This window comes from Heloderma suspectum, chromosome 1, assembly GCF_057233095.1.
Source record: "Heloderma suspectum isolate Gila_16-S chromosome 1, 16-S_ref, whole genome shotgun sequence".
Taxonomy (NCBI): domain Eukaryota; kingdom Metazoa; phylum Chordata; class Lepidosauria; order Squamata; family Helodermatidae; genus Heloderma; species Heloderma suspectum.
In genome coordinates, this window is record NC_139458.1 from 419,150,721 (window position 1) to 419,164,558 (window position 13,838).

The window sequence follows — 13,838 nt, forward strand, 5'->3', positions numbered from 1 at the left end:
ATCAGGTATGTACTTTGGGGTACTATAAGAACTGGCTGTTCCCATGGATGACCAGGTAGCACGTGTGGCACAAAGTGTCTGTCATAAGAATATAAGAAGAGCTGCGCTGGATCAGACCAAGGTCCATCTAGTCAACCATTTTGTTCACAGTGGCCAACCAGCTGCCCACGGAAACCCACAACCACCACTTTCCCACCCATGTTCCCCAGCAATTGGTGTACATAGGCATAGGCCTCTGGTACTAGAGGTAGCACATAGCCATCAGGACTAGTAGTAAAAGTAAAGGTGTCCCCAACCAGTTGTGTCCGACTCTAGGGTGTGGTGCTCATCTCTATTTCTAAGCCGAAGAGCCAGCGCTGTCCGAAGACACTTCCGTGGTCATGTGGCCGGCATGACTGAACACCCAGGTGCACGGAACGCTGTTACCTTTCCCACCGAAGCAGTACCTAGTTATCTACTTGCAATTCCTTGCTTTCGAACTGCTAGGTTGGCAGAAGCTGGGACTGAAGATGGGAGCTCACTCCGTTACGCAGCACTCGGGTCTCGAACTGCTGTCCCGCTGACCTTCCGGTCTGCAAGTAGCCATGCCTTATCCTCCAGGAATTTGTCCAATCTTTCAAAGCCATCCAAATTGGTGCCCGTATCTTGTGGAAGTGAATTTCATAGTTTAACTCTGCGCTGTGTGAAGTACTTCCTTTTATCTGTCCTGAATTTCCCACCAATCAGCTTCATGGGGGACCCCAGGTTCTAGTATGAGAGACAGAAAAATGTCTCCCTATCTATTTTCTGCACACCATGCATAATTTTGTACACCTCTGTCATGTCTCCCCTTAACTGGTCTATTTTCTAAGCTAAACAATCCCAGCTGTTGTAACCTTTCCTCTTAGAGGAGTTGCTCCAGCCTGCAATTTCCTGGATCCCTTTTTAAACATTGATGTTACATTGGCTGTTCTGGTACAGAGGCTGATCTTTGGGACATGTTACATGATTTTGTTAGAAGATCAACTTCACAGTTGAGTTATTTAGGGAGAAATCCTATGGCCGCTAGATGGCCATAGGATATCTGGTTTTCTGGGAACTGACCTCAGAGCCCACACTCCGAAGTTGGTTCCCAGAGAACCGACCTCCCCCCACTTCTGTGCTGCTTCGAAGGCAGCACGGAACAGCCCCATGCGCCACGCTTGCAAGAGGAGCACAGAGCGGCTGAAAAGGGGCGTTCCCGGAGGGCATTCCAGGGTGGGGAGGGCGGAAATGCTTGTAAGACACATCCAATGTGTCGTACAGCAGCCTTGTCCTCCACTCTGCCACTAGACGAAAATGCAGGGCAGAAGCACGGAGGGAACAATCCCCTCTGTATTTCTTCTGCCCTGCATTGCATAGGCAGTCGCCTCCGAGTTTGGAGGTAGCCACCTATCTGAATAGGATTGTGCCCTTAAGAACTCTAAGATGGATACTATGTGGGCCTGGTGATTTATTAACTTTTGATTTGTCAATAAGGCTGAGAACTTCATTGTTTGTCACCACTATTTGCCTCAGTTGCTCAGACTCCCTTGTGAAAACATCAGTTCAGGCATAGGTATTTGTCCTGTATCTTCTGCAGTGAAGACAGATGAAAAGAATTCATTCAGCTTCTCTGCAATCTCCTTATCCTCCTTTAGTACTCCGTCGTCATCCAGTGGTCCAACTGCCATCCTAGCTGGTTTCCTGCTTCTGATATATTTAAAGAATTCTTTATTTTCAGTGATGTTGTTAGCGATGTGCTCCTCAATATGCTTTTTTTGAATCTTATTGTCTGCTTGCATCTTCTTTGTGCAAGTTTGTGCTCTCTTTGTTCTCATTCAGGCAAGATTTCCATTTTCTGAAGGAAGTTTTCTTTCCTCTAATGGCGTCCTTGTCACTGCTTGCTAAAACCATGCTGGTGACCTCTTGGACTTGGTGCTACCTTTCCTAGTCTGTGGCAGGGATGGCGGAGAATTCCGCCACGGACCCCAATGAGGCCAGATTCTAAAGAATCCGGCTCCCCGGAGTCCGTGGCAGAATGGCACCACTCACCTCCGCCTCCCTGAGGACCCATCCAGAGCCAGATCCTCCTTGTGGAGATCCTGTGGAGCCGCCGGCCGGCTCCAGAGCGCTAGCGATACGGCCGCCATTGCCGTATCGCTGGCTGAGGGGGACTGTCTCTGGATATTTGTGTAGCGTATCTCATGAAAAAGCACCGACGCAAATGGCATCCACTACACCATTTGTGGCTGTAAAGGTCTTAGTTTAAGCTAAATGCAGCCATTTACGGCTGCATTTACCTTAATCTAAGACTTTTACGGCCGCAAATGGTGTACTGGATGCCATTTGCGTCTGGAGACAGTCCCCCTCGGCCAGCGATACGGCAATGGTGGCCGTATCGCTGGCGTTCTGGAGCCAGTCGGCGGCTCCGCAGAATCACTGCAGAGCAGAGCCGGCTGGGTAGGATTCTGGGGGGAGGGATGGATCGCCTCCCCCCCTGCGGACCCCCCGGACCTGGAGGTAAGTATTTCGTACATCCCTAGTGTGTGGTATACATTCTAGTATATTTATCACTATCTTACTGAAGCACTTTATACATGGGACTGCCTCTAAAAACTATTTAGACACTTCCATTGGTTCAGAATATGGTGTCAAGAATGTTAACCAGCAGCTGCTCAACTGAATGCATTATTGCCAGTTTGTTTTAAAGGATTTGTTTCTGGATACAGTTCAAAGTACTGGTTTTAACCTATGAAGCCCTAAATGGCCTGGAACCAGGGAATCTGATGGGCTATCTTTTCACCCATAAATCTGCCCATTTCCTAAGATTACCTTTGGGGTCCCTTCTTTGGGTGCCTCCACCTTCTGCAGTTAGGAGGGTGGCAACAGGGGGAAAGGCCTTTTCTGTGGTGGCACCCTGCCTTCGCAGAAATGCTTAGTTGGCTCCAACTTTGCTATCCTTTTACATGCCAGGTTAAAATTATTCTGAGCATTCTCTGGATTATATTGTTGCACTGTTGGTTATTCTAGAATCATAGTATTCAAATGGCCTCAGAGGTCATCTAGTCCACCCTCTGCTGATGCAGGAAATCCACTACTACAGCACTTCAGGGAGGTGGTCATCCAAACTCTCTTTAAAAACTTGTAATGGAGGAAAAAAACCCTCTACCTTCCAAGGCAGTCTGCTCCACTTCTGAACAGCGCATACTGCAAGAAAGTTCTTCCTAATGTTTAATCGAAATCTTCTTTCTTGTAATTTGAATGCGTTGGTTTGTGTTCTACCCTCAGGTGCAAGAGAAAACAAATTTGCCCCATCTATGTTCTTTTATTTGCTGCATTTTTATTGTAGTACTGATTATTTTAACTTGTTCTTGTTTTTGATGTAAGCTGCCCAGAGAAGTGCTGTTTTATATGGCAGCTAATAAATAGCTAAACACTAAGTTGGATTTTATATTGTGTTTCTATCCTGTTAACGTGGATTTTATTGTTAACCATTTTCACTTGTAAACCACCATGGGGCTGATAATAGAAAAATGGGACATCTTTGTTTAAAACAAATAAACGAAACCTCTGGCTTCATACCTCCCTGGAGAAGGGTCCATTGGAGCCAGAGCTGATAAGAACATAAGAAGAGCCATGCTGGATCAGAGCAGGGGTCCATCTAGTCCAGCATTCTGTTTACACAGTGGCCAAACAGCTGTCGACCAGGAACCCACAAGCAGGGCATGAGTGCAACAGCACCCTCCCACCCATGTTCCCCAGCAACTGGTGCACATAGGCTCACTGCCTCTGGTACTGGAGGTAGCACATAGAATAGTAGCCAGTCTTTTTTTCTAGGAATTTGTCCAAGCTCCTTTTAAAGCCATCCAAATTGGTGGCCATCGCTACTTCCTGCAGTAGCGAATTCTATAGTTTAACTATGTGCTGTGTGAAGAAGTACTTTTATCTGTCCTGAATCTCCCACCAATCAGCTTCATAGGATGACCCTGGGTTCTAGTATTTTGAGAAAGGGATAAAAATGTCTCCCTGTAGACATTCTCCACACCATGCATAATTTTGTACACTTCTATCATGTCTTCCCTTACCCTCCCTTTTTCCAAGCTAAACAATCCCAGCTGTTGTAACCTTCTCTCATAGGGGAGATGCTCCAGCCTCTTTATCATTTTAGTTGCCCCTTTCTGCACTTTTTGCAGCTCTACAATGTCTTTTTTTAGGTGTGATGACCAGAACTGGACACAGTATTCCAAGTATGGTTGCACCTGAGATCTGAATAGGGGCAGTATGATAGTGGCAGTTTTATGCTCAATTCTTTTTCTAATTATGCCTAACATGGAGTTTGCCTTTTTTACAGCGGCCGCACACTGGGCTGATATCTTCATTGAGCTGTCAAGCACAACCCCAAGATCTCTTTCCTGTTCAGTCACTGCTAGCTCAGATCCCATCAGGTTATACTTAAAAGTTGGAATTTTTTGCCCCAATGTCCATCACTTTACATTTGCTTACATTGAACCGCATTTGCCATTTAGATGCCCATTCTCCTAGTTTGGAGAGATCCTTTTGGAGCTGTTCACAATCCCTTTTTCTTTTAACCACCCTAAATAATTTGGTGCAACTTGGCCTCTTCACTGCTTACTCCTAATTCCAGATCATTTATGAACAGGTTGAAAAGCATCAGTGCCCATGCAGATCCCTGTGGGACCCCACTATTTACTTCCCTCCATTGGGAGAAGTTACCATTTATTCCTGCTCTCTGCTGTCTGTTCTTTAACTAGTTACTGATCCATAAGAGGGCCTGTCCTCTGATTCCATGACTGTTGAGTTTGCTCAGGAGCCTTTGGTGAGGGAATTGTCAAAAGCCTTTTGTAAGTCCAAGTAAAAAATGTCTACCAGATCACCCCTGACTACATGTTTATTGTCACTCTCAAAGAACTCTAAAAGGTTAGTGAGACAGGACTTACCTTTGTGGAAGCAGTGTTGATTCTTTTTCAGCAGGGCTTCTCCTTCTATATGCTTACTAATTTTAATAATGCCTTCAACCAATTTACCTGGAACAGACATTAAGCTAACTGGCCTGTAATTTCCTGGATCTCCCTGGATCCCTTTTTGAAAATTGGTGTTACATTGGCCATCTCCCAGTCCTCTGGAATACAGGCTGATCTTAGGGACATGTTGCATATTTTGGTTAGAACATCAGAAACTTCACATTTGAGTTCTTGGAGAACTGTAGGATGGATACCATTTGGGCCTGGTGATTTATTTGCTTTCAATTTATCAATAATATTGAGGACTTCATCTTTTGTTGCCGCTGTTTGCCTCAGTTCCTCAGACTCCCTTCCTGAAAACATCAGTTCGGGTACAGGTATCTGTCCTGTATCTTCTCCAGTGAAGACATGAAAATTCATTCAGCTTCTCTTCAATCTTGTCCTCCTTCAGTACTCCTTTAACTCCATTGTCATCCAGTGGTGCAACTGCCTCCCTAGCTGGTTTTCTGCTTCTGATATATTTAAAGAATTATTTATTGTTGGCCTTAATGTTGTTAGCGATGTGCTCTTCAAAATGCTTGCATTTTGCAACTCTTATTGTCTGGTTGCATCGCCTTTGTGCAAGCTTGTGCTGTCTTTTTGTTTCCCTCACTTGGGCAAGACTTCCATTTTCTGAAGGAAGCTCTCTTTTAGCTCCCTTAACCCTGCTTGTTAACCATGCTGGCGACCTCTTGGACTTGGTGCTACCTTTCCTAACCTGTGGTATACATTTTAGGTGGGCTTCCATTATTGTGGTTTTGAGTAATCTCCAAGCATTTTGAAGAGATTTGATCCTGTTGGCTCCCCCTTTTAACTTCCTTTTCACCAGTTCCCTCATTTTATAGAAGTTTCCTCTTTCGAAGCCAAGTGTGACTTGTAGGTCTTCCAGGGCAATTTTCCACTGAAATATATATTAAATCTGATAGGACTGTGATCACTGTTTCCAACTGGTTCAACAACATTTACATCTCATACTAGGTCCTGGGCGACACCACTTAGGATCAAATCCAAGGTCGCCTCCCCTCTGGTGGGTTCCATGACCAACTGTTCTAGGGCACAATTGTTTAGGGCATTGAGAAACTTAACCCCTTTGTTGTGGCTGGAACATGCATTTATCCAATGAATGCAGGAGTAATTGAAGTCACCCATTATTACAACACTTCCTTATTTGGAGGCCTCCCTGATTTCGTTTTCCATCTCAAGGTCAATCTGAGCATTCTGGTCTGGGGGACGATAGCACCTTCCTAGCACTAAATGAGCCTGGAGCCTGGTATTATCGTCACCCACAGCGCTTCTGTGGAAGAGCCTACCCCTTTTAGGTGTTCTAGTCTGCTCGACACTATGTCCTCTGATGTACAGGGCAACACCTCCCCCAGTACGCCCTTCTCTGTCCTTCCTAAAGAGTTTATATCCAGAGATGACCATATCCCACTGGTTCTCTCTGCTCCACCAGGTTTCTGTAACGCCCACTATATCCAGGTTTTCCTTTAAACCCCAGCACTCCAATTCTCCCATTTTGGCTTGGAGGCTTCTAGCATTTGCATAGAAACACCTATACACAGTGTCCCTCCCCAGATGCCTCTGGCGTGTGCATCTTTTGCTATGGGACACTGGCCCCTCTGATTGGCTATTATGTTCTGCCACGTACTCCTGGCCTATTTCCTCCGCTTCTGCATTTGGGCAATCAGAAACATTTTCATCTTCATCCCTTTGGGATGATTTAACCTGAACCGGATGCTTCCCAGCTCCTGTCGGCTTCCCCCCAGGGTTTAGTTTAAAAGCTGCTCTGCCACCCTTTTTATGTTTAGCGCCAGCAGTCTGTTTCCATTGTGGTTGAAGTGGAGTCCGTCCCTCTTGTACAGGCCCGGCTTGTCCCAATTATTATTATTATTATTAAATTTATTAAACGCCCATCTGGCTGGTCACCCAGCCACTCTGGGCGATGTACAGCGTATAATAAAACAGTTTAAAACAATAAAATTCAACAATAAAAACGTTTTCTAAAATACCCTAACCCACCCCAAATGCCTGCCTGAAGAACCACGTTTTTAATGCATGACAGAAGCTCATTAAAGAGGGGGCATGGCGGAGTTCCCTAGGGAGGGAGTTCCACAGAGTGGGGAACTGCAGAGGTTTTGGGACTGCAGAGTCCCAAAACATCCCCCAGTGCCTAACGAATCTGAACCCCTCCACTCGGCACCAGTGTCTCATCCACGCACTGGGACTCCTCAGATTCACCTGTCTAGCTGGAGCTAAATAAACCAGCACTGCTTCTCATTGGAGGCTGGTGGCTCCGATGTCAGTGGGGTAGTGAATCTGCTTCAGGTCTCCCATCTCCCCCACGTGGAAGCACCTTGGAGAGCTCCTTTAGAGTTCTGACTGAAACCCAGGTCAGATTCACTGCCTTATCGAAGCCACCAGCCTCCACTGCTGCTTCTGTATCTGCACATCTGGATCAAGCGGGGAACCTGGAACCATCTTCAGCCTCATCTGAAATTCAAACTCAGTGTTTGGGTTTCTATTAAGTTCTGCAGACTGGGTTTATCAAAATCTGATCCACCATTATTTGTTGGTGCAGTGATTGCTGAACACTTGCTGTCTGCTGATTGAAAGAGCTGGCACAATGAACGCCTGTCACTGACATCTGCAATTGCATGATTGCATGTTTTTATTCAGCCCTATATAAAGACTATAATCTTCCTGTTCCGGCTTATTGTCACACTGCATACTGTACGATACTGACAAGCTTCAGTATGTAAACTCAGGATTATGAGAAGACAAAGGATAAATAGACTGAATGAATTAAAAATTAAGCTAGAGCGACCTCCCACCTGGAGAACTAGGCGGGCGGGATCAATGTGCCTGATACCTGCAAAACACAAGGGCACGGTGGCAATCCTTTGTGCAGATTTCTACTCGTCCACATGACTAGTAGTAATCAGCAAGATCAGAGACTGGCTGACGAAAGACCCGGCCACTGTCATGGGACTGATAGCTATATGCTACCTCCAGTATCAGAGGCAGTATGCCTATGTACACCAGTTGCTTGGAAACATGGGTGGGAGGGTGCTATTGCACTCATGTCCTGCTTGTGGGCTTCCCAAAGGCAGCTGGTTGGCCACTGTGTGAACAGAATGCTGGACTAGATGGACCCTTGGTCTGATCCAGCACGGCTCTTATTTTCTTATGCCTTCTTAACATCCAGATTGGATTACTGTTAAGTCCTCTATGCAGAGATGACTCCAAGGGCTAGTGGAGGGAAGCCAGTGCTTCCCCTTTCAGTACTGCAGCTTTTAATCACTACATTAAGGCCTTATATACCATGGATTAAATCCTTGCTCCCCTAATCATGTTCTTTTTACCTCTTTGCTCTTCCAAACCAGTTTTTCTAGAGTCATCCTGGCACCCAGCCCACCCATCAGTTTCAGTGGCACCCCTTTGCAGCACAGCAGTATTTTGTGTGTGCTTGACAAGAAAAACAGATCAGCCCCAGAATTATGTTTGTGAGGTTTAAGTGCAAGTTGATTATGAAATGGGCTTTTGCCAGCATTCTGCTTTTTTAAGCAATACTTGTTTAAAACAGAAGAGGGCATTAGTTACATATCATGAACAGATTTTTAAAATATATCACAGCTCTTAAAAGCAGTCCAATCTCTCATTTTTTGTGATAAAATCTGACATGAAATGTAAATCATCATTAGCTATCAAGCGCAGTAAAAAGCACACATAATTAAAAGTGGGTGACTCTGTACATCATCAATCTCTAAACCTTCCCTCAGTTCTTTTAAGTTCAGCTTCGCGGTTAGCTAAAGGACAATTGAAAAAATGCTTATGATTGAGGTAGTGCAAATCAATGACCAAGAGCTAGCTTTACCATTCTCTCTCTCAAACTGTTTTGAGGCACTAGCCTACCTCCATTTTGAATGGAAGTAATCCCCCATTGTTCTCACTGCATGTGCCTCTTTCTGGAGTGTGCTGGCTTCAGAGGTTGGTGCGGCTGGGCCCCTGAGACTAACAAAGGCTACACAGCCCAATTAGTGCCACCACTGAACAGAGCATCAGAGTGTCAGCGCATTCTTGATTTGCATGTTTTGCCTCTTGCTACTTTTGGATGCCCAGTAAGGAGGGTGGCATTCTTGAAGGCCCCCCCCCCCCACAGTCTTGGACCCAGCCCTGAAGGATGTGCGTGACTAGCACAGCACTCATGCACGTGCCGTTTGGCGGTTCCATGCTTTGGTGGTGGCAGTGGCACAGACAGAGGGCTCCTAGCGCTAACAGTCAAAAAGGCATTTTGCAGCTGTTCAATCTTTTAGTTCCTTTAGATTTTTTTTCTGGTAAGAAAAAAGACAGAAGCAGCAGTGGGAAAACATGGGAGGGCTACAAATCAAAGGCAGCATCGTCTGGACCTCCCCATGAAATTCCATGAATGGGGTAACACAATTGCACTATAAAAACCTCATATGAAAGCACCCTAAGCCTTAAAAAAAAATAAAATCCAATGCCTCCTTATGCAATACCCATGTCACACCCCCTTGCCCCAACACATTCAGATCTGGCAAGCATCTTTCATGCTAGACTACTGCAATGGGCTTTAAATGAGGCTTCCTCCAGTATTGCTCTTCGGAAGCTTTAGCTATGCCAGTTAGGGCTGATGGGAGTTGTAGGCCAAAACATCTGGAGGGCCACAAGTTGCCCACCCCTGCTTTAGCCAATCGATTGAACCAGGTTTTTAAAAAGTATTATTTTTATTTTATCTTATCATTAAAAACACTTGTTTGCATAGGGACCTATCTTCTTGTACTCCGTAAAGCGCCAGGCACACCAGGGTGACCAAGGCAGATTCTCTCACAAAATCAGGTGGGAAGCTAAACTAAAAAGGATCCAGATGATCAGTTGCACCACTTGGAGCTCAAGAACCAAGCTCCAAAGTGGTGCACTGGAGACAGGAGTCCTCCAAGAGCTTGTAAGAGCAGGTCAACCATTTCCTCAGCATGTCGTCTGCTCAAACAGAATTTGCCGCATATGGGGATTTGTGATATCCCATCAGTGCAGCTCACTGCAGTTGTATTGCCCCTTCGCAGTGCACAAAATGCTCATCTGGAAGAAAATGTGTCCTTGTGGCGGTGTGTGTGCTCCTCCCCCACCCTGATGGCCCCCACAGAGGGCATCCTAATGACCCCCAAGCTTTTCGAGTGGATTTCAATCATGCTACGTGCATAGCTCCCTCGTACAGATGGAGAGCGCACACCGCCGAATAAGCCCATGCCATCGAATTCAGCATGTTGACAGTGTCATTAAGCATATTTGGTTGCAATGCGGAACTACTTTGGGAGAAAATGGCCTTTCCTCTTCGTCTCATTTGGGAGGTTACAGTTTTACCATGTGATTATGGATGCCGCTGCCTTGTGGTACGTGGCAGCGGTAGCCTGGATGTATAATTAAGGGACTGTCAGGGTTTTTCATTAAAGTCCCTTCTTTTTAGAGGCTGCGTAATTGAAATCAACAACTGAGCTCAGGGCAGATGCTTTGGCCAGAAGATAAGCGTCACCCACCGCAGCAGCCAGATGGCGCTATTGCACTAACAGTTGCAAAGAAGCGCTAGCTTCTTTGTGAGTCACACGCAGCCATGGTGTAAGGGAAATGCTATTGCGGAAGGCCAAGCAGAGATTAAAAAGGTAAAAGGTAAAGGTTGTGTCCGACTCTAGGGTGCGGTGCTCATCCCCGTTTCTAAGCCGAAGAGCCAGCGCTGTCCAAAGACACTTCCGTGGTCATGTGGCCGGCGTGACTGAACACCGAGGTGCACGGAACGCTGTTACCTCTCCCGCCGGGTGGTACCTATTTATCTACTTGCAATTTCTTGCTTTCGAACTGCTAGGTTGGCAGAAGCTGGGACTGAAGATGGGAGCTCACTCCGTCACGCAGCACTCGGGTCTTGAACTGCTGACCTGCCGACCTTCCAGTCTGCAGTTCAGCATCTTAACCACTAAGCCACCGCGGTCCCTAAAGGAAAGGTTCCTCCTGTGCAAGCACTGAGTCATTGCTGACCCCTAGAGGGACGCCGCTTGCGCTAGCGTTTTTGTGGCAGACTGTAGCGGGGTGGTTTGCCATTACCTTCCCCAGTCGTGACTACCTTTCCCCCCAGCAAGCTGGGTACTCATTTTACTGACCTCGGAAGGATGGAAGGCTGAGTCGACCTGAGCTGGCTACCTGGGACCCAGCTTCCGCTGGGATCGAACTCAGGTCGTGGGGAGAGCTTTGGTTGCTATACAGCCGCCTACCACTCTGCGCCACACGAGACTATTGTGGAAGGCCAAGCAGAGATTACCATCTTTAAAAAAATAAAAACAAAACCCGATTGCTTCTTGCTAATAAGACCCAATCGTGCAGGATGACAGCGCAAATGTATTTCCCTTCTTACTAACAGCATAACGTGAGCTCTGCCGGATCAGACCAAAAGGCTGCCGTAGTCCAGCAACAGCAGCCCAGCCAGGTATCTCCAAGATCTCGCCAAGCAGAACTCGAAGGCAATAGCCCTTCCTTGCTGTTAGCCTCCATCAAACGGTATTCAATGGCATGCTGCTTCTGAACACAGAAGTCCCATATAGCTATCATTCCCTCTATTTCCGACATCCAGAGCGTGAGTGCCATTTGCTTATTTAGCCAAAGTGGCACCATGCACAAGAAGGAGGTATCAGCGAGAAACCCCAAGGTTTGCAGACGTACCAAAGAACAACCCCTCCCCGCAAGCTGTTAAGGGGGAAAAAAAACTTAAGGCAGGGGGCGGAACCTCCAAAACAGCTTAATGAGGACTGAGAGTGCTCATGTCTATGAAATACAGTCTGGCTGTTGGAGGGAAGGGGTGGGGGAAGGCAGAAAACCAGTGTGGTGGCAGAATGGAGTGGCTGGGATCCCGAAGAGTAGCACAGTCCCCTGCAACGTTTTGTGGCAAGTCCTACTTGTCGTTACTAATAGCCATTGACCAATAGCCTATCCTCCATAAATTTGTCGACCATCCCTCTCTTTGAAACCAAGGTTGCCCCTGCTTCTCATGACAGTGAATTTGCTTCTAGCTGCAGATTGTAGGTGGACATTGTAAGCATAAGGCAGTTTTCAAAGCACCGAGGAGAGTCTCACAAGACAGATGGAGCAGGTAAATCAGTCCCACTGAGTTCACAAATAAAATTTGCTTTCCATCAGGCTGCAACAGAGGAAGAGATGGGAAGCAAGGAGAGGCCAGCTTCTTTTGGTTCTCCCTCTCCCTAAACTGTTTCCATCCCAGCTAGTCAGAGTAAGAAGTCTGGAACATTAAGAATCAGTGCCTGGGCTTGCTTCATTCTTTCTTTTTCCTCCACCCTGCCCATCTCTTTTTCCTTTTGTGTTGTGCCTTAGATAGTAAGCCTGAAGGGAGGGACTGGCTTGGTTTTTATTGATCTATACACCACTCTGGGAGCGTTTGTGGCTGAAGAGCAGGGCAAATATGTTTTAAATAAATAAGATTGTGTTGTAGTGAAATGCCCACCAAGCATACCTTCCCAAAGAATCTTCATGGTATAAGATAGATCTCTGCTCACGTTATTTTCACAGCCAGGACATGAACATCCCTACAGCTCCTACCTTGTCAAGCTTGTTCATCCTCTTCTTCAAGAGTTTGGATTCAATGTCCACTGAACCTAAGGTTGCCAACTTATGAAGCAGTTCCTGTGGCTGTCCCTTTAACAGCAGTGCCTGGTCTGCAGCAATTCACAGGGAATCTTTTCTTAAGATCCAGGCAAAAACTTAAAAAAAGATCTCCCAGGCCTTTTAGATGTTTTAGTTTTTTTAAAAAAACCCTTCTGCAATTTTTCTAGAGCTTATAAGCCAGTGTGAGTTTCTAACTCTCCTTTATTTATTTAGAATTGGTTTGATTATATCTGCCTGTCATTTACTGTATTTTGACTAAGGCTGCAATGTGCATGTTTAGACAGAATAAAAGTCCTACATACCAGGCATACCAACTCAGGTGTGACAGAAGAAACAATTTCCAAAATTCTCTCTTCTACCCAAGATAGAGGAGCCCTCTTCCTGGCATCAGGTCACTCTGACATTAGAGCCTTTCTATCCTCTGCCCCATTAACATATCATGACCCCTCCCCTCCCCTCCCCTCCCCGTTGAAATCTCTTGCCAAGGGAGGTGAGCCATGTATTTTGCCAACTTTGTTGATAGCACAGTTGCTGCCTTTTTTCTGGCTTTGCCTTTAACAGTAACAGGTCAGGCTGGAATTTTAGCAGGTGAAACATTTGCTGGCAAAGCTCCACCTATGAAATTCCTGGGTCAGGCTGTGTTAAAGGCACTGGGACCAGTCAATAAGTTGGCAATCCTAACTGATAGACCAGTGGGAGATATTTCATTACCCACCTTATCTAAGGCTTGGCTGAGAACACCCCCCATGCTGGGGGCAGCAAATCCGATAGCCTAAAAAGGCTACAGTGCCCTTACAGGGGAGTAAATCCCACAGAACTCATTGAGATTTGTTTTTAAGTAAAGACATGTTTAGGACTGAACTGCAATGGCCACAGTCTTGCCTGTATGTTAAGAACTGCTTAAGGTGGTCATTTCTGAATGCAGCTGTTAAGAGCGGTCAGGTTGATGTGTATAAGAGATAAAGCCTTCCCAGCTGTGGCCCTGAACACTGTGGAACTCCCTTTTGACTTGCAGCACCTTGCCTGTTCAGTACAGATGTTCAGGCAAGGCTCATTTAGAGCAGTCTTTCCATGTGGTCTGCATGCTCACTAATGTGGCAATTCCACCTTTTGTTTCTTACTTTTGCTTTTGTTTGC